Source organism: Phytophthora cinnamomi, assembly GCF_018691715.1.
Source record: "Phytophthora cinnamomi strain GKB4 chromosome Unknown Contig52, whole genome shotgun sequence".
NCBI lineage: Eukaryota > Oomycota > Peronosporomycetes > Peronosporales > Peronosporaceae > Phytophthora > Phytophthora cinnamomi.
This window is the reverse complement of record NW_027150985.1, coordinates 73,161-87,203: the sequence shown is the minus strand read 5'-3', so window position 1 is coordinate 87,203 and position 14,043 is coordinate 73,161.

Here is a 14,043-nt window from a genome sequence, read left to right as displayed (position 1 = left end):
AGGGTTTTCTCCCCAACACGACACATGGGAACCACGAAACGTCCTGATGGATGACGTTCCGGACATGGTGAAGGAATACGAAGCCCAACACGCACCACCAGCAAGAAGGTAGTGTGAGCGCTTAGTAATCTACAACGCCTGACGACTCGCGTGCTAGATAATTGGCACGAAGATCATTGAAGCTATCCGGTATACAGATAGTATACCTGTTGAGGTCGCGGTTGCTAATACGCACCGCCACCTGGACGAACAGTGCGCACGGCGCACGGACACCAGCCTCCACCGCAACAGCGTGGAGTTGCTAATACTTGCCTCGCCTCGAGAAAGACTCGAAGTGCTTTGGCGCTTGCTTAACCGGATCACGGTAAGCAACATGTATTCATTAGAGATGTCGACGCACAGACGCGGTCGACATCGAAGAATCGTACACAGGCACTGCGTTGCCTGTCCCCGTGGTAGCGGCGCACCTCTCGCTGCCGCGCATGGTACTCAGCAACAGAGATCTTACCCTCAGTTGCAATGACGGTCTTCAACTTGAACGTGCTCATTGCGGATGAGCACGGATCTCCCCAACACAAACAACTGACAAGCAGTCAATATTAATTGACGTGTTGAGACCGACACGTCTAAGCTTAACGGGGGGATGGTGCAACGGGGTTACACACACAAGTGACAACTGTCACTTGTGCATGTCAACGGTCACAAGTGACAGCTGTCACTTGTGCATGACAATTGTCACTTATGGTTTCAACAGATAAATATCTGTTAAAAAGTTTTCGATACTTCCTCACATTGGTGTAAGTCACACCAATGGATACATTGAAGTGGGCCACCACAATTAGTGGTCCACACCTACCCAAAGATCCTATTGGTAGAAAGCAGCATCTTTCTACCAATTACAGACGTGCATATTGGCAGAGCGCTGACAGCCAGCCGCTGTCAACCCCTTTCATAGATGATAAACAGTTTTAGCAGATTTAGGAGGAAGATCAATTTACAAACAATACAGTTCTCATTTTGCCTAACCAAAGTCACTTGGAGTCTTATCTGATTCAAATTATATTTGTGTATTCAAATATAATTAACTCAAGTAATTACGAAGTACTTACGCTTCCTCATACACGTAGCGCAACGTGTAAGCAAAAGTAGTGAGTCAAGTTAGACCCACTACACCTGACGTCTTTCCCAACTCTCTGCCAGATGGACTTCCGCCATCACGCCCTGTGGATTTCGAACTCTACATGAAGCCTGATGCTATCCCGAGCAATCGTGTACCGTTCCGCCTTTCCAAGGTTGAGCAAGATGCTCTCGACCTCTTCTTTGCTGAAATGCTCAAGAAAGGCTGGATCGAAGCTGTTGACTCTCCGTGCGTGTCCAATATCTTTGGAATTCCTAAGAAGGATCCTGCTACAGGAGATCATTTGTCTCGGGTTGAGTGGTTACGCTCTGGAAATTCAACTTTGCCTATTCGTTGGGTCATCGACTACCGCTACGTGAACTCGCAGTCGATTGTTCCGAAGATTCCACTTCCACGCATCGACGAATTGTTCGATCAGATGCGTGGCTGTGTGATTTTCTCAGTTCTCGATTTGGCTCAAGGATGTCACCAGATGCGTATCGCTCATGCTAGCCGCAAGTATACCGCCTTCAGGACGCATGCCGAAACCTATCAGTGGTGTGTTGTACCTATGGGTTTAGCAGGATACCAGGTGTCTGGTCTCGCCTCATGAGAGTGCTCTTCGCTAAGTGTGACTTCATTGCTGTCTACTTGGACGATATTTGTGTTTTCTCCAAGAATGAACCTGTGGAGCATTTGCGTACACTCTTCGACATTCTGCGGCGTGAGAAGTAGTACTGCCACCTCTCTAAATGTCACTTTGGACAAACTAAAGTGAAATTCCTTGGTCATACGATTTCGGCCTAAGGACTTGCCGTTGACACTCGCAAAACGGACGCGATTGCCAAATGGCCTACACCAGTCAACCAGAAGCAGTTGCAAAGCTTTCTGAGACTCGCAGGTTACTATCGTCGCTTTATTCGTGACTACGCTACACTCGCGTTGCCGCTTGGTCCTCTGGTCAAGAAAGAAGATGTCTGGAGTTGGGGTCCGGAACAAACTCGAGCCATTGAGGAGATGAAGTCGTCTCTACAACAAGCACCTGCTTTTGAAGTTGCCTGACCACGAGAAACGCTCTACCAACGATGCCTCTGGCTATTGTGTTGGTGGCGTTCTCGCTCTAGTGCACACAGGTCACGATCATCCGATCGCGTTCTTCTCGAAGAAGCTGGGACCTCACGAGATCAATTGGCCGACGCATGAAAAAGAACGCCTCACTATCAAGCTGGCGTTGGAGAAATGGCGTCATTACCTGTGTGGTCGTGAATTTGGCATTTTCACGGACATCAGCGCCTGCAAGTGGTTTTTCCACCACCCAAAAGTTTCTCCAAAATTGGCTCGTTTTTTTTAACGTTTTTCGCGCAATTTACCTTCCCACTGCACCAGGTCGAGGGTCACCTGAATGTGGTTGCAGATGCTTTATCGCGTCAACCTCAGGACGGTTCGATGAACGATGCCTCATTTCATCCTTGCACACCACGTTGCCAAGAGCGCGCTGCGAAGACTCTAACGTCTCGCCGGTTTGTCGCTGATTGCAGTAGTATCAACCAACAATTGGTTCACCCACCCTCACGTACTCAATTTCGTGGGGAGGAGGTTATGGAAGCAATTGCTGCTGGACAGTACACAGTCCGAAACTTGTCGCAGACCTATGAACACGTACCGCTGGACACTCAGCGTACGATTGCCGCCATTGAGGACGCTGAAACCACTAATGTGACGCAGCAATATCAAATTCGAGTTGGCTCGGTTGGTCGGATTCAGTTCGTAAAGAATTCCAAGATGGTTATCGCACTTGCCCAGACTATGCTGAACGTTTCAAACATCCTGAAGAACCATTCGTAAAGAAAGATGGTTGGCTGTTCCGCAAGTCGCAGACGATGGTGTGTGTATGTGTTCCCTACACCCGGGACAATCACCTTCGAACTTCCATCATCGAGTGCTTTCATGATTCCAACATTGCCGCTCATGCTGGAGCTCATCGAACATACCTTCGCATCTCGCAATGGTATCATTGGCCAACTCTAGACCAAGATCTTCGAGAATATGTGCAAAGCTGTGAAACCTGTACACGCTGGAAGCACAGTAACGCTCGCAAGAATGATCCCCATTCCGATTCCACAGGAATGCTGGTCTGTCGTTTCCATGGACTTGGTCACAGGGTTACCCGATTCTAATGGTTTTGATGCAATCACGACTGTTGTCAACACGTTATCCAAGCACCCCAAGTATCGTGCGTGCAACCGCACCGATGATGCACAAATTACTACATTCAACTTCTTTGATTGTGTCGTTCGCCATCACGGTTTACCGTCGATTATCATCAGCGATCGAGATTCCAAGTTCGTCTCCAAGTTTTGGTCGTCTATGGCTAAGCTCACGGGAATTCGTCTTCACATGACAACCTCTTATCGTGCTCAAGCTGATGGGCAGACTGATCGTCAGAATCTGATTCTGGAAGACGCTCTACGCTGCATGATATCGTATCACGGACTTGACTGGTCGGAAAATCTAGGAACGATTGAGTATGCTCATGCTACTCTCGTTAGTGCATCTACTGGTTTTTTGCCATTTGAAGTTAATACTGGCCGCAAGGAACGCAACCCATTGAATCCGCTCGACAACCCAAATATCATAAACCAAGTGCAACATGGCATTGCTGAATACGCTAAACTGTTGAAGGAAAAACGCCAAGACATCATCGAAGTCGCCAAGAAACACTTGTTGCAAGTCCAAGAACGTCAAAAGAAGTACTATGACAAGAAGAGATCATCGGCCACGTTCAAGGCTGGAGATTTGGTCATGCTGGATACACGTCGTATCCTGTCGGGACATGTTACCCAGGACATTGAAGGAAAACGTGCTAAGCTCGCTGCTGGCAAAATTGGGACCATTTGAGATCATTAAGATGGTTAACTCGAACGTTGCCAAATCGCAACTTCCACGAAGCTTGAAACGTCTGAATCCGACGTCTAACGAGGATGTTCTGAGTCCCTACATCGAAAACCTGTCTCATTTCAAGACTCGTCATGTTCCCAAGGCTGCTCGACTGAGCTCGACTAATTGTCGATGACGACACTGGTGATACATCACATATCATCGAGAAACGGATCCGGAGGCGCCTGTTTAACCGCAAACTAGAATGGCTTGTCAAGTGGCATAGATTACCTGACCATGAACCCACGTGGGAGCGCGATAAGGACATCAAACATGTGTCGCACTGGAAGGTTCTCGTTCACAATTTCAAGAACCGCCAACGAGAAGTCAAGTCCGGGAGGATTTAACAACGCACCAGCGTCATGGCCCTCGGCCAACGCTGAGGCGTCGAGTGCCACTCGTTCTAATTTCAACCACTAGGTCGCCGTACAGGCACACGCCTGGGCACAGGTAATCTACATGTTTGGACGAACATAATTAAAGAGTGCACAACTTCTGCATTCTTTCTTTTCACTTAGAATTACTATACACGGTTCAAGTAAGACCTCGGACCGGTTCATGTGAACCGCAGTCATTGCCTACCTTCAAGATTCAACTTCAAAGACGACGGAGAATCTATTATAGTGAAATGCATATAATTACATAGGGTAACAAGGGAGTACCTCCTCGAGGTAGCCCATAGCCGACAAACGACTAGCCATTTCAATCTCACTTTCCATTTACCAACTTCCGCTCAAGTCACCATAAAGACTCTCAAGCCTCCTCCACCAAGACTTCGCCTCACGACTCTTCGAGATATCCTCCGTGGATCTTCGCTCTAGTCGTCTTCTTCCTCTGCGCCGTTTCGCCAGTCGCTACACTGAATCTGACGAGAGGAACGCATCAAACGCGATTTCCATCTTCACGTTGACGCAGTAGGTTGCCGAGTGAAAATAAGTTCTGTTTGCTATTAATAGGTGAGACAGTAGAGGCTAGCTGGTATTCCCATCCCGCGGGGAAGGCCAAGCAGATCCATGATGATGGAAATATTGGACCAGACATGCAACACATAGTGAACAATGGAAGTGGAATTAAAAAAAAAAGACAGCGACTTGTAGTATAGTATGCGGTACGTTTTTCAACGATAGAAACACGAGGGTCTCAACCGTGTAGATGTGATAATACAAACAGGTAATGAGTGGCAGGATATACTGGGAGTGGCGCATGCTAGCTAGTCTCTCAGAGGGGTCCTCTCTTACTTAGTAAGAAGGATGATCAGCTGTCTGCTGGTCCAGACGGCAAGATTGCGTTGCCATTCAATGGCCACGTCAACATATCCGGATAGTCCACCGACATTACTTTCTAAAAGATCACTCCCACAGCCCAAGTAAGCAGCCATGTGTTTGACCAGCGATTTCTATTGAATATCAAACCTACGACACAAAGGACATTTCCATAAACCTGACAAAGTGGTATCGTTTCGTGTACTCTGTGGTTGCACCCCAGATTAATTCCTGTGGACAAGCGATCTGGATAATAGTGTGAACTACGTCAACGTAGTCAACGCAGTCAGCACAACATTCGATTGCGAGGTCATGGAGCGGTCACGTCAACACTATACAGTAAAACCACATTCGCTCCGAACACGAAGTACATGTATATGTTTTAGACGCCATAACGGACTGAGTTCGCGCTGGAAACCACCTCGACTACGTAATCTGCTGAAGTGATTAGGTAGACGCTGTACGCGTAGCCTTCATAAGGTTGCCTTCTGGATGGATCGCATACTAAGGTAGTATTAACCACCCGAGGTTCCTCTTAACCTGTTGCAGCACAAACCACATTGAAAAACTCCGTCACGCACACACGCCGCTATTCCACTCTCAACACCATGTCTACCTTCACACGCTTTGCGATCGTCGGTGGTGGCAACGTTGGTGGCGTCGTCGCCCGCGAGTTGCTCAAGAAGAACCTTGCCGTCACCATTTTAACGCGTGACGACACTAAGGTACGTTCATGGATCAGCATATAGACGCAGTCGTAGGCGTGACTGGTGTTCATGATTGGGTTGCGGTCGTTGCTCCCAGGCCTCACTACAAGCATTCAAGGAGAGCGGGGCCACCTTGGTGAAAGTCGATTATGAGAACCGCGAGTCGCTGCGGAAAGCACTCGTTAACGTCGAAGCTGTGTACGTGTTTGTTGCCATTACCGTCGAGCTTGCGGTCTTTGCGGTAGGATTGTCTCCGTGTTGCCTGCATTCTCATCGGGTGCTTGTGTCATTGGTGTGTACGTGGTTGTTGGTCATGTTCAGTGTGAGTGCCGTGTCTCCGGCAGTGATGATGTCCCAGGTCGAGGTGGTGCATGCGGCGAAGGAAGCGGGCGTGCAGCTTTTCGCGCCGTCTGAGGTAGGATAATGTGTCCCAGTTTTCCTGTTGTGGAACCGAGGACTCAGCGAATGTTCTCTTTGTGTTGGTACTCGCCACTTGACAGTACGGGGTACGTCTGACGGATGGTCCAAACAGTCCGAAGCGTGTCGTGCAGGACTTGCTCAAGAAGTTGGAGTTGCCTTACACGATCTTTTACGCCGGGATCTTCTACGAGTTCACGCCCATGTACGTTACAAATGGTAATTTGCCATCACCGATCGAGTTCGTTCCTGAACGACTGGGGACTCCCCAGTGGGGATAAGAAGTTGAGGCTCTCTGTAGAGCATGTGCTTTCGCGCGTTCGATCTCCCCGTAGTTTGATGTAGATGTTATTAGTGTATGCGGCTGACCTGACTCCGTGTTGGCACTACGTTGCACAGCGCTTTGGGGCATAACTACGCGGAGGGAAAAATGAACGTGGTGGGGAAGGCAATGTCCCGTTCAGCTTGACGGCGGCGCGCGAGGTTGGCGAGCTGGTAGCCCACGTCATGTCGACGGCTAGCAAGAGCGATCTGCAATGGGCCAGGATCCCTTTCGAGGGTGACCGCAAGACTCCGCTGGAGATCGCTGCTCTGGCCGAGAAAAAAGTTGGGTAAGAAAATGGAGTTGACGAGCATCAATTACGAAGCGAACAAGAGGGACTTCTCCACCGACTTCGGGTCGTATTTGAGCACGCTGGCGACGGACGGGTTGGCCATCACGGGAACGAACGAGGAAATAGCAGCGGCCAAGGCGAAGTTTTATCCGGATTGGAAGCCGACCCCGTACGAAGCTTTCATTAAGTGAGCTGCTCAAGTAGCCTGCCTGATGTCTTGAGACACCGACCACGCAGTCCACGGAGTTGTAGCGAGTCTTAAGTGGTGCCCAGTTGGTTTGAACGGTGATGGCCTTTTACCACTTTGTGGGTCTATCTTGTGTTTATGGAAGATTTCGAAGACGACTCCGAGTTCGATACGTTGAGGTCCTTGGTTGAAGACGCGTCTTCCAAATCAACGATAAGACGAAGTGGAGAGAATTATCCAACGAGTAAAGCACTCGGGTGTGGAGCTACAGCGTTGTTGGTTGTCACTAGTCAGACTTGAAGAGTTTCGTGGTGACACAACTTGCTAATGGATATCGTTTTCTCTGTTTTTGTGACATAAAACGTATCAATGCTAGCCACGATGTTACTAGATCAAAACTCCTGTTGGTTCTCTGGGAAAATTTGCGTACACAGTGTAGCCAACTCGACTTGCTGTCGAATGTGGTTATACACAGTAAATCCACAGAGCTTGGCCCCTTCTTCTGACTCCTGTAGGAACCGAGAGGACTCTGCGCTTACGTCATCTGAACATGAATGCCGTTTTGTGCATATCGAACGGCACACAAGTCGCTCCACACCGTCATGACACAGCTCTCGACGCAGCATGGCACTGTAGCACACAACATAAAGACAGTTAGAACTCTAGTGTTAATTCACAGCGAACTGGCCACAACCATACCCTCCAACAATATCACGTTTGATCGTCGATGCAGGATTAACAGGATAGAGGTCGTCCTGGTCTGCAAAATCCCACATCAACACGCCGTAGCTATCCGTCATGCGGTAAAACACGAGCGAGCGTGATTCAACCTGCAAATACTCAGCAGAACCTGTAGTAGCAGTGCTCCTGCGGTATTTGGCACCTGATTTGGCGTAGGTGACGTTTCCTTGCGGTTTGTCGAGAACCACACTATCCAGAGACTCAAGACTGTATTGCGGCCACTCAGTACCACAGCCTAGAATAGCGTCACACGCAGCGATGAATGTGGTCTTCAGACTTAAATAGTCGAAAGCGAAAGCTGAGACCGTGGTGACGATCTTGCTATCCACCTGAATCGATGGCACTGTGTGGGTGACAATTGACGGTGGGCCAGAAAAATCCATGCCTTCCGTCTCGCGAAGAAGAATCTGCAGAGTAAAATCAGCCTTCGATTGTGCACACAGTTCCGCAAAGTCTCGATGTCGTGAGTATGCTGTCCGTCCAAGGTGGGTGTACGAATGCAGCAGGTTGCACATGTTGAGTTCTATGTTCGTAATGGGTGAGCCCAAGACCATTGATCGTACAGCAGTGAAGAAATGGCGCTGCATCACCAATGCACGTCGTAGTTGTCCATTCATATTGACCGCCTCGACTCGCTTGTGCCGCTGTAGAGTAGCAAATTCCCTCGCTGCAGCAATCGATTCATCAGGTTGAACGAGCTTGTGCTTGGCACGTAACGAATCACGTTTCTGTGTCAGTTTGGCCACCTCTTTCCTCACAGCCAATACTTCGTGCTTCTTGCGGTGTCGATGTCGTCGAGCGTTTTCAGCCTTCCGGCTAAACACTTTACCCGTTATGGCAGGCTGTGAGATACCAGTCGGATGCTTGTGCAATTCGTTTGCGTTACCGGTACTCCCTGCGCAATCTGTAGTTTTGTTCTCCTGACCACTGTCATCATCCTGTAGCAAGATCTCCAACAGAGTATCCACATCGTACTCGTCGCTGCCCACTGAATCTGACGAGAGGAACGCATCAAACGCGATTTCCATCTTCACGTTGACGCAGTAGGTTGCCGAGTGAAAATAAGTTCTGTTTGTTATTAATAGGTGAGACAGTAGAGGCTAGCTGGTATTCCCATCCCGCGGGAAGGCCAAGCAGATCCATGATGATGGAAATATTGGACCAGACATGCAACACATAGTGAACAATGGAAGTGGAATTAAAAAAAAAGACAGCGACTTGTAGTATAGTATGCGGTACGTTTTCAACGATAGAAACACGAGGGTCTCAACCGTGTAGATGTGATAATACAAACAGGTAATGAGTGGCAGGATATACTGGGAGTGGCGCATGCTAGCTAGTCTCTCAGAGGGGTCCTCTCTTACTTAGTAAGAAGGATGATCAGCTGTCTGCTGGTCCAGACGGCAAGATTGCGTTGCCATTCAATGGCCACGTCAACATATCCGGATAGTCCACCGACATTACTTTCTAAAAGATCACTCCCACAGCCCAAGTAAGCAGCCATGTGTTTGACCAGCGATTTCTATTGAATATCAAACCTACGACACAAAGGACATTTCCATAAACCTGACAAAGTGGTATCGTTTCGTGTACTCTGTGGTTGCACCCCAGATTAATTCCTGTGGACAAGCGATCTGGATAATAGTGTGAACTACGTCAACGTAGTCAACGCAGTCAGCACAACATTCGATTGCGAGGTCATGGAGCGGTCACGTCAACACTATACAGTAAAACCACATTCGCTCCGAACACGAAGTACATGTATATGTTTTAGACGCCATAACGGACTGAGTTCGCGCTGGAAACCACCTCGACTACGTAATCTGCTGAAGTGATTAGGTAGACGCTGTACGCGTAGCCTTCATAAGGTTGCCTTCTGGATGGATCGCATACTAAGGTAGTATTAACCACCCGAGGTTCCTCTTAACCTGTTGCAGCACAAACCACATTGAAAAACTCCGTCACGCACACACGCCGCTATTCCACTCTCAACACCATGTCTACCTTCACACGCTTTGCGATCGTCGGTGGTGGCAACGTTGGTGGCGTCGTCGCCCGCGAGTTGCTCAAGAAGAACCTTGCCGTCACCATTTTAACGCGTGACGACACTAAGGTACGTTCATGGATCAGCATATAGACGCAGTCGTAGGCGTGACTGGTGTTCATGATTGGGTTGCGGTCGTTGCTCCCAGGCCTCACTACAAGCATTCAAGGAGAGCGGGGCCACCTTGGTGAAAGTCGATTATGAGAACCGCGAGTCGCTGCGGAAAGCACTCGTTAACGTCGAAGCTGTGTACGTGTTTGTTGCCATTACCGTCGAGCTTGCGGTCTTTGCGGTAGGATTGTCTCCGTGTTGCCTGCATTCTCATCGGGTGCTTGTGTCATTGGTGTGTACGTGGTTGTTGGTCATGTTCAGTGTGAGTGCCGTGTCTCCGGCAGTGATGATGTCCCAGGTCGAGGTGGTGCATGCGGCGAAGGAAGCGGGCGTGCAGCTTTTCGCGCCGTCTGAGGTAGGATAATGTGTCCCAGTTTTCCTGTTGTGGAACCGAGGACTCAGCGAATGTTCTCTTTGTGTTGGTACTCGCCACTTGACAGTACGGGGTACGTCTGACGGATGGTCCAAACAGTCCGAAGCGTGTCGTGCAGGACTTGCTCAAGAAGTTGGAGTTGCCTTACACGATCTTTTACGCCGGGATCTTCTACGAGTTCACGCCCATGTACGTTACAAATGGTAATTTGCCATCACCGATCGAGTTCGTTCCTGAACGACTGGGGACTCCCAGTGGGGATAAGAAGTTGAGGCTCTCTGTAGAGCATGTGCTTTCGCGCGTTCGATCTCCCCGTAGTTTGATGTAGATGTTATTAGTGTATGCGGCTGACCTGACTCCGTGTTGGCACTACGTTGCACAGCGCTTTGGGGCATAACTACGCGGAGGGAAAAATGAACGTGGTGGGGAAGGCAATGTCCCGTTCAGCTTGACGGCGGCGCGCGAGGTTGGCGAGCTGGTAGCCCACGTCATGTCGACGGCTAGCAAGAGCGATCTGCAATGGGCCAGGATCCCTTTCGAGGGTGACCGCAAGACTCCGCTGGAGATCGCTGCTCTGGCCGAGAAAAAGTTGGGTAAGAAAATGGAGTTGACGAGCATCAATTACGAAGCGAACAAGAGGGACTTCTCCACCGACTTCGGGTCGTATTTGAGCACGCTGGCGACGGACGGGTTGGCCATCACGGGAACGAACGAGGAAATAGCAGCGGCCAAGGCGAAGTTTTATCCGGATTGGAAGCCGACCCCGTACGAAGCTTTCATTAAGTGAGCTGCTCAAGTAGCCTGCCTGATGTCTTGAGACACCGACCACGCAGTCCACGGAGTTGTAGCGAGTCTTAAGTGGTGCCCAGTTGGTTTGAACGGTGATGGCCTTTACCACTTTGTGGGTCTATCTTGTGTTTATGGAAGATTTCGAAGACGACTCCGAGTTCGATACGTTGAGGTCCTTGGTTGAAGACGCGTCTTCCAAATCAACGATAAGACGAAGTGGAGAGAATTATCCAACGAGTAAAGCACTCGGGTGTGGAGCTACAGCGTTGTTGGTTGTCACTAGTCAGACTTGAAGAGTTTCGTGGTGACACAACTTGCTAATGGATATCGTTTTCTCTGTTTTTGTGACATAAAACGTATCAATGCTAGCCACGATGTTACTAGATCAAAACTCCTGTTGGTTCTCTGGGAAAATTTGCGTACACAGTGTAGCCAACTCGACTTGCTGTCGAATGTGGTTATACACAGTAAATCCACAGAGCTTGGCCCCTTCTTCTGACTCCTGTAGGAACCGAGAGGACTCTGCGCTTACGTCATCTGAACATGAATGCCGTTTTGTGCATATCGAACGGCACACAAGTCGCTCCACACCGTCATGACACAGCTCTCGACGCAGCATGGCACTGTAGCACACAACATAAAGACAGTTAGAACTCTAGTGTTAATTCACAGCGAACTGGCCACAACCATACCCTCCAACAATATCACGTTTGATCGTCGATGCAGGATTAACAGGATAGAGGTCGTCCTGGTCTGCAAAATCCCACATCAACACGCCGTAGCTATCCGTCATGCGGTAAAACACGAGCGAGCGTGATTCAACCTGCAAATACTCAGCAGAACCTGTAGTAGCAGTGCTCCTGCGGTATTTGGCACCTGATTTGGCGTAGGTGACGTTTCCTTGCGGTTTGTCGAGAACCACACTATCCAGAGACTCAAGACTGTATTGCGGCCACTCAGTACCACAGCCTAGAATAGCGTCACACGCAGCGATGAATGTGGTCTTCAGACTTAAATAGTCGAAAGCGAAAGCTGAGACCGTGGTGACGATCTTGCTATCCACCTGAATCGATGGCACTGTGTGGGTGACAATTGACGGTGGGCCAGAAAAATCCATGCCTTCCGTCTCGCGAAGAAGAATCTGCAGAGTAAAATCAGCCTTCGATTGTGCACACAGTTCCGCAAAGTCTCGATGTCGTGAGTATGCTGTCCGTCCAAGGTGGGTGTACGAATGCAGCAGGTTGCACATGTTGAGTTCTATGTTCGTAATGGGTGAGCCCAAGACCATTGATCGTACAGCAGTGAAGAAATGGCGCTGCATCACCAATGCACGTCGTAGTTGTCCATTCATATTGACCGCCTCGACTCGCTTGTGCCGCTGTAGAGTAGCAAATTCCCTCGCTGCAGCAATCGATTCATCAGGTTGAACGAGCTTGTGCTTGGCACGTAACGAATCACGTTTCTGTGTCAGTTTGGCCACCTCTTTCCTCACAGCCAATACTTCGTGCTTCTTGCGGTGTCGATGTCGTCGAGCGTTTTCAGCCTTCCGGCTAAACACTTTACCCGTTATGGCAGGCTGTGAGATACCAGTCGGATGCTTGTGCAATTCGTTTGCGTTACCGGTACTCCCTGCGCAATCTGTAGTTTTGTTCTCCTGACCACTGTCATCATCCTGTAGCAAGATCTCCAACAGAGTATCCACATCGTACTCGTCGCTGCCCACTGAATCTGACGAGAGGAACGCATCAAACGCGATTTCCATCTTCACGTTGACGCAGTAGGTTGCCGAGTGAAAATAAGTTCTGTTTGTTATTAATAGGTGAGACAGTAGAGGCTAGCTGGTATTCCCATCCCGCGGGAAGGCCAAGCAGATCCATGATGATGGAAATATTGGACCAGACATGCAACACATAGTGAACAATGGAAGTGGAATTAAAAAAAAAGACAGCGACTTGTAGTATAGTATGCGGTACGTTTTTCAACGATAGAAACACGAGGGTCTCAACCGTGTAGATGTGATAATACAAACAGGTAATGAGTGGCAGGATATACTGGGAGTGGCGCATGCTAGCTAGTCTCTCAGAGGGGTCCTCTCTTACTTAGTAAGAAGGATGATCAGCTGTCTGCTGGTCCAGACGGCAAGATTGCGTTGCCATTCAATGGCCACGTCAACATATCCGGATAGTCCACCGACATTACTTTCTAAAAGATCACTCCCACAGCCCAAGTAAGCAGCCATGTGTTTGACCAGCGATTTCTATTGAATATCAAACCTACGACACAAAGGACATTTCCATAAACCTGACAAAGTGGTATCGTTTCGTGTACTCTGTGGTTGCACCCCAGATTAATTCCTGTGGACAAGCGATCTGGATAATAGTGTGAACTACGTCAACGTAGTCAACGCAGTCAGCACAACATTCGATTGCGAGGTCATGGAGCGGTCACGTCAACACTATACAGTAAAACCACATTCGCTCCGAACACGAAGTACATGTATATGTTTTAGACGCCATAACGGACTGAGTTCGCGCTGGAAACCACCTCGACTACGTAATCTGCTGAAGTGATTAGGTAGACGCTGTACGCGTAGCCTTCATAAGGTTGCCTTCTGGATGGATCGCATACTAAGGTAGTATTAACCACCCGAGGTTCCTCTTAACCTGTTGCAGCACAAACCACATTGAAAAACTCCGTCACGCACACACGCCGCTATTCCACTCTCAACACCATGTCTACCTTCA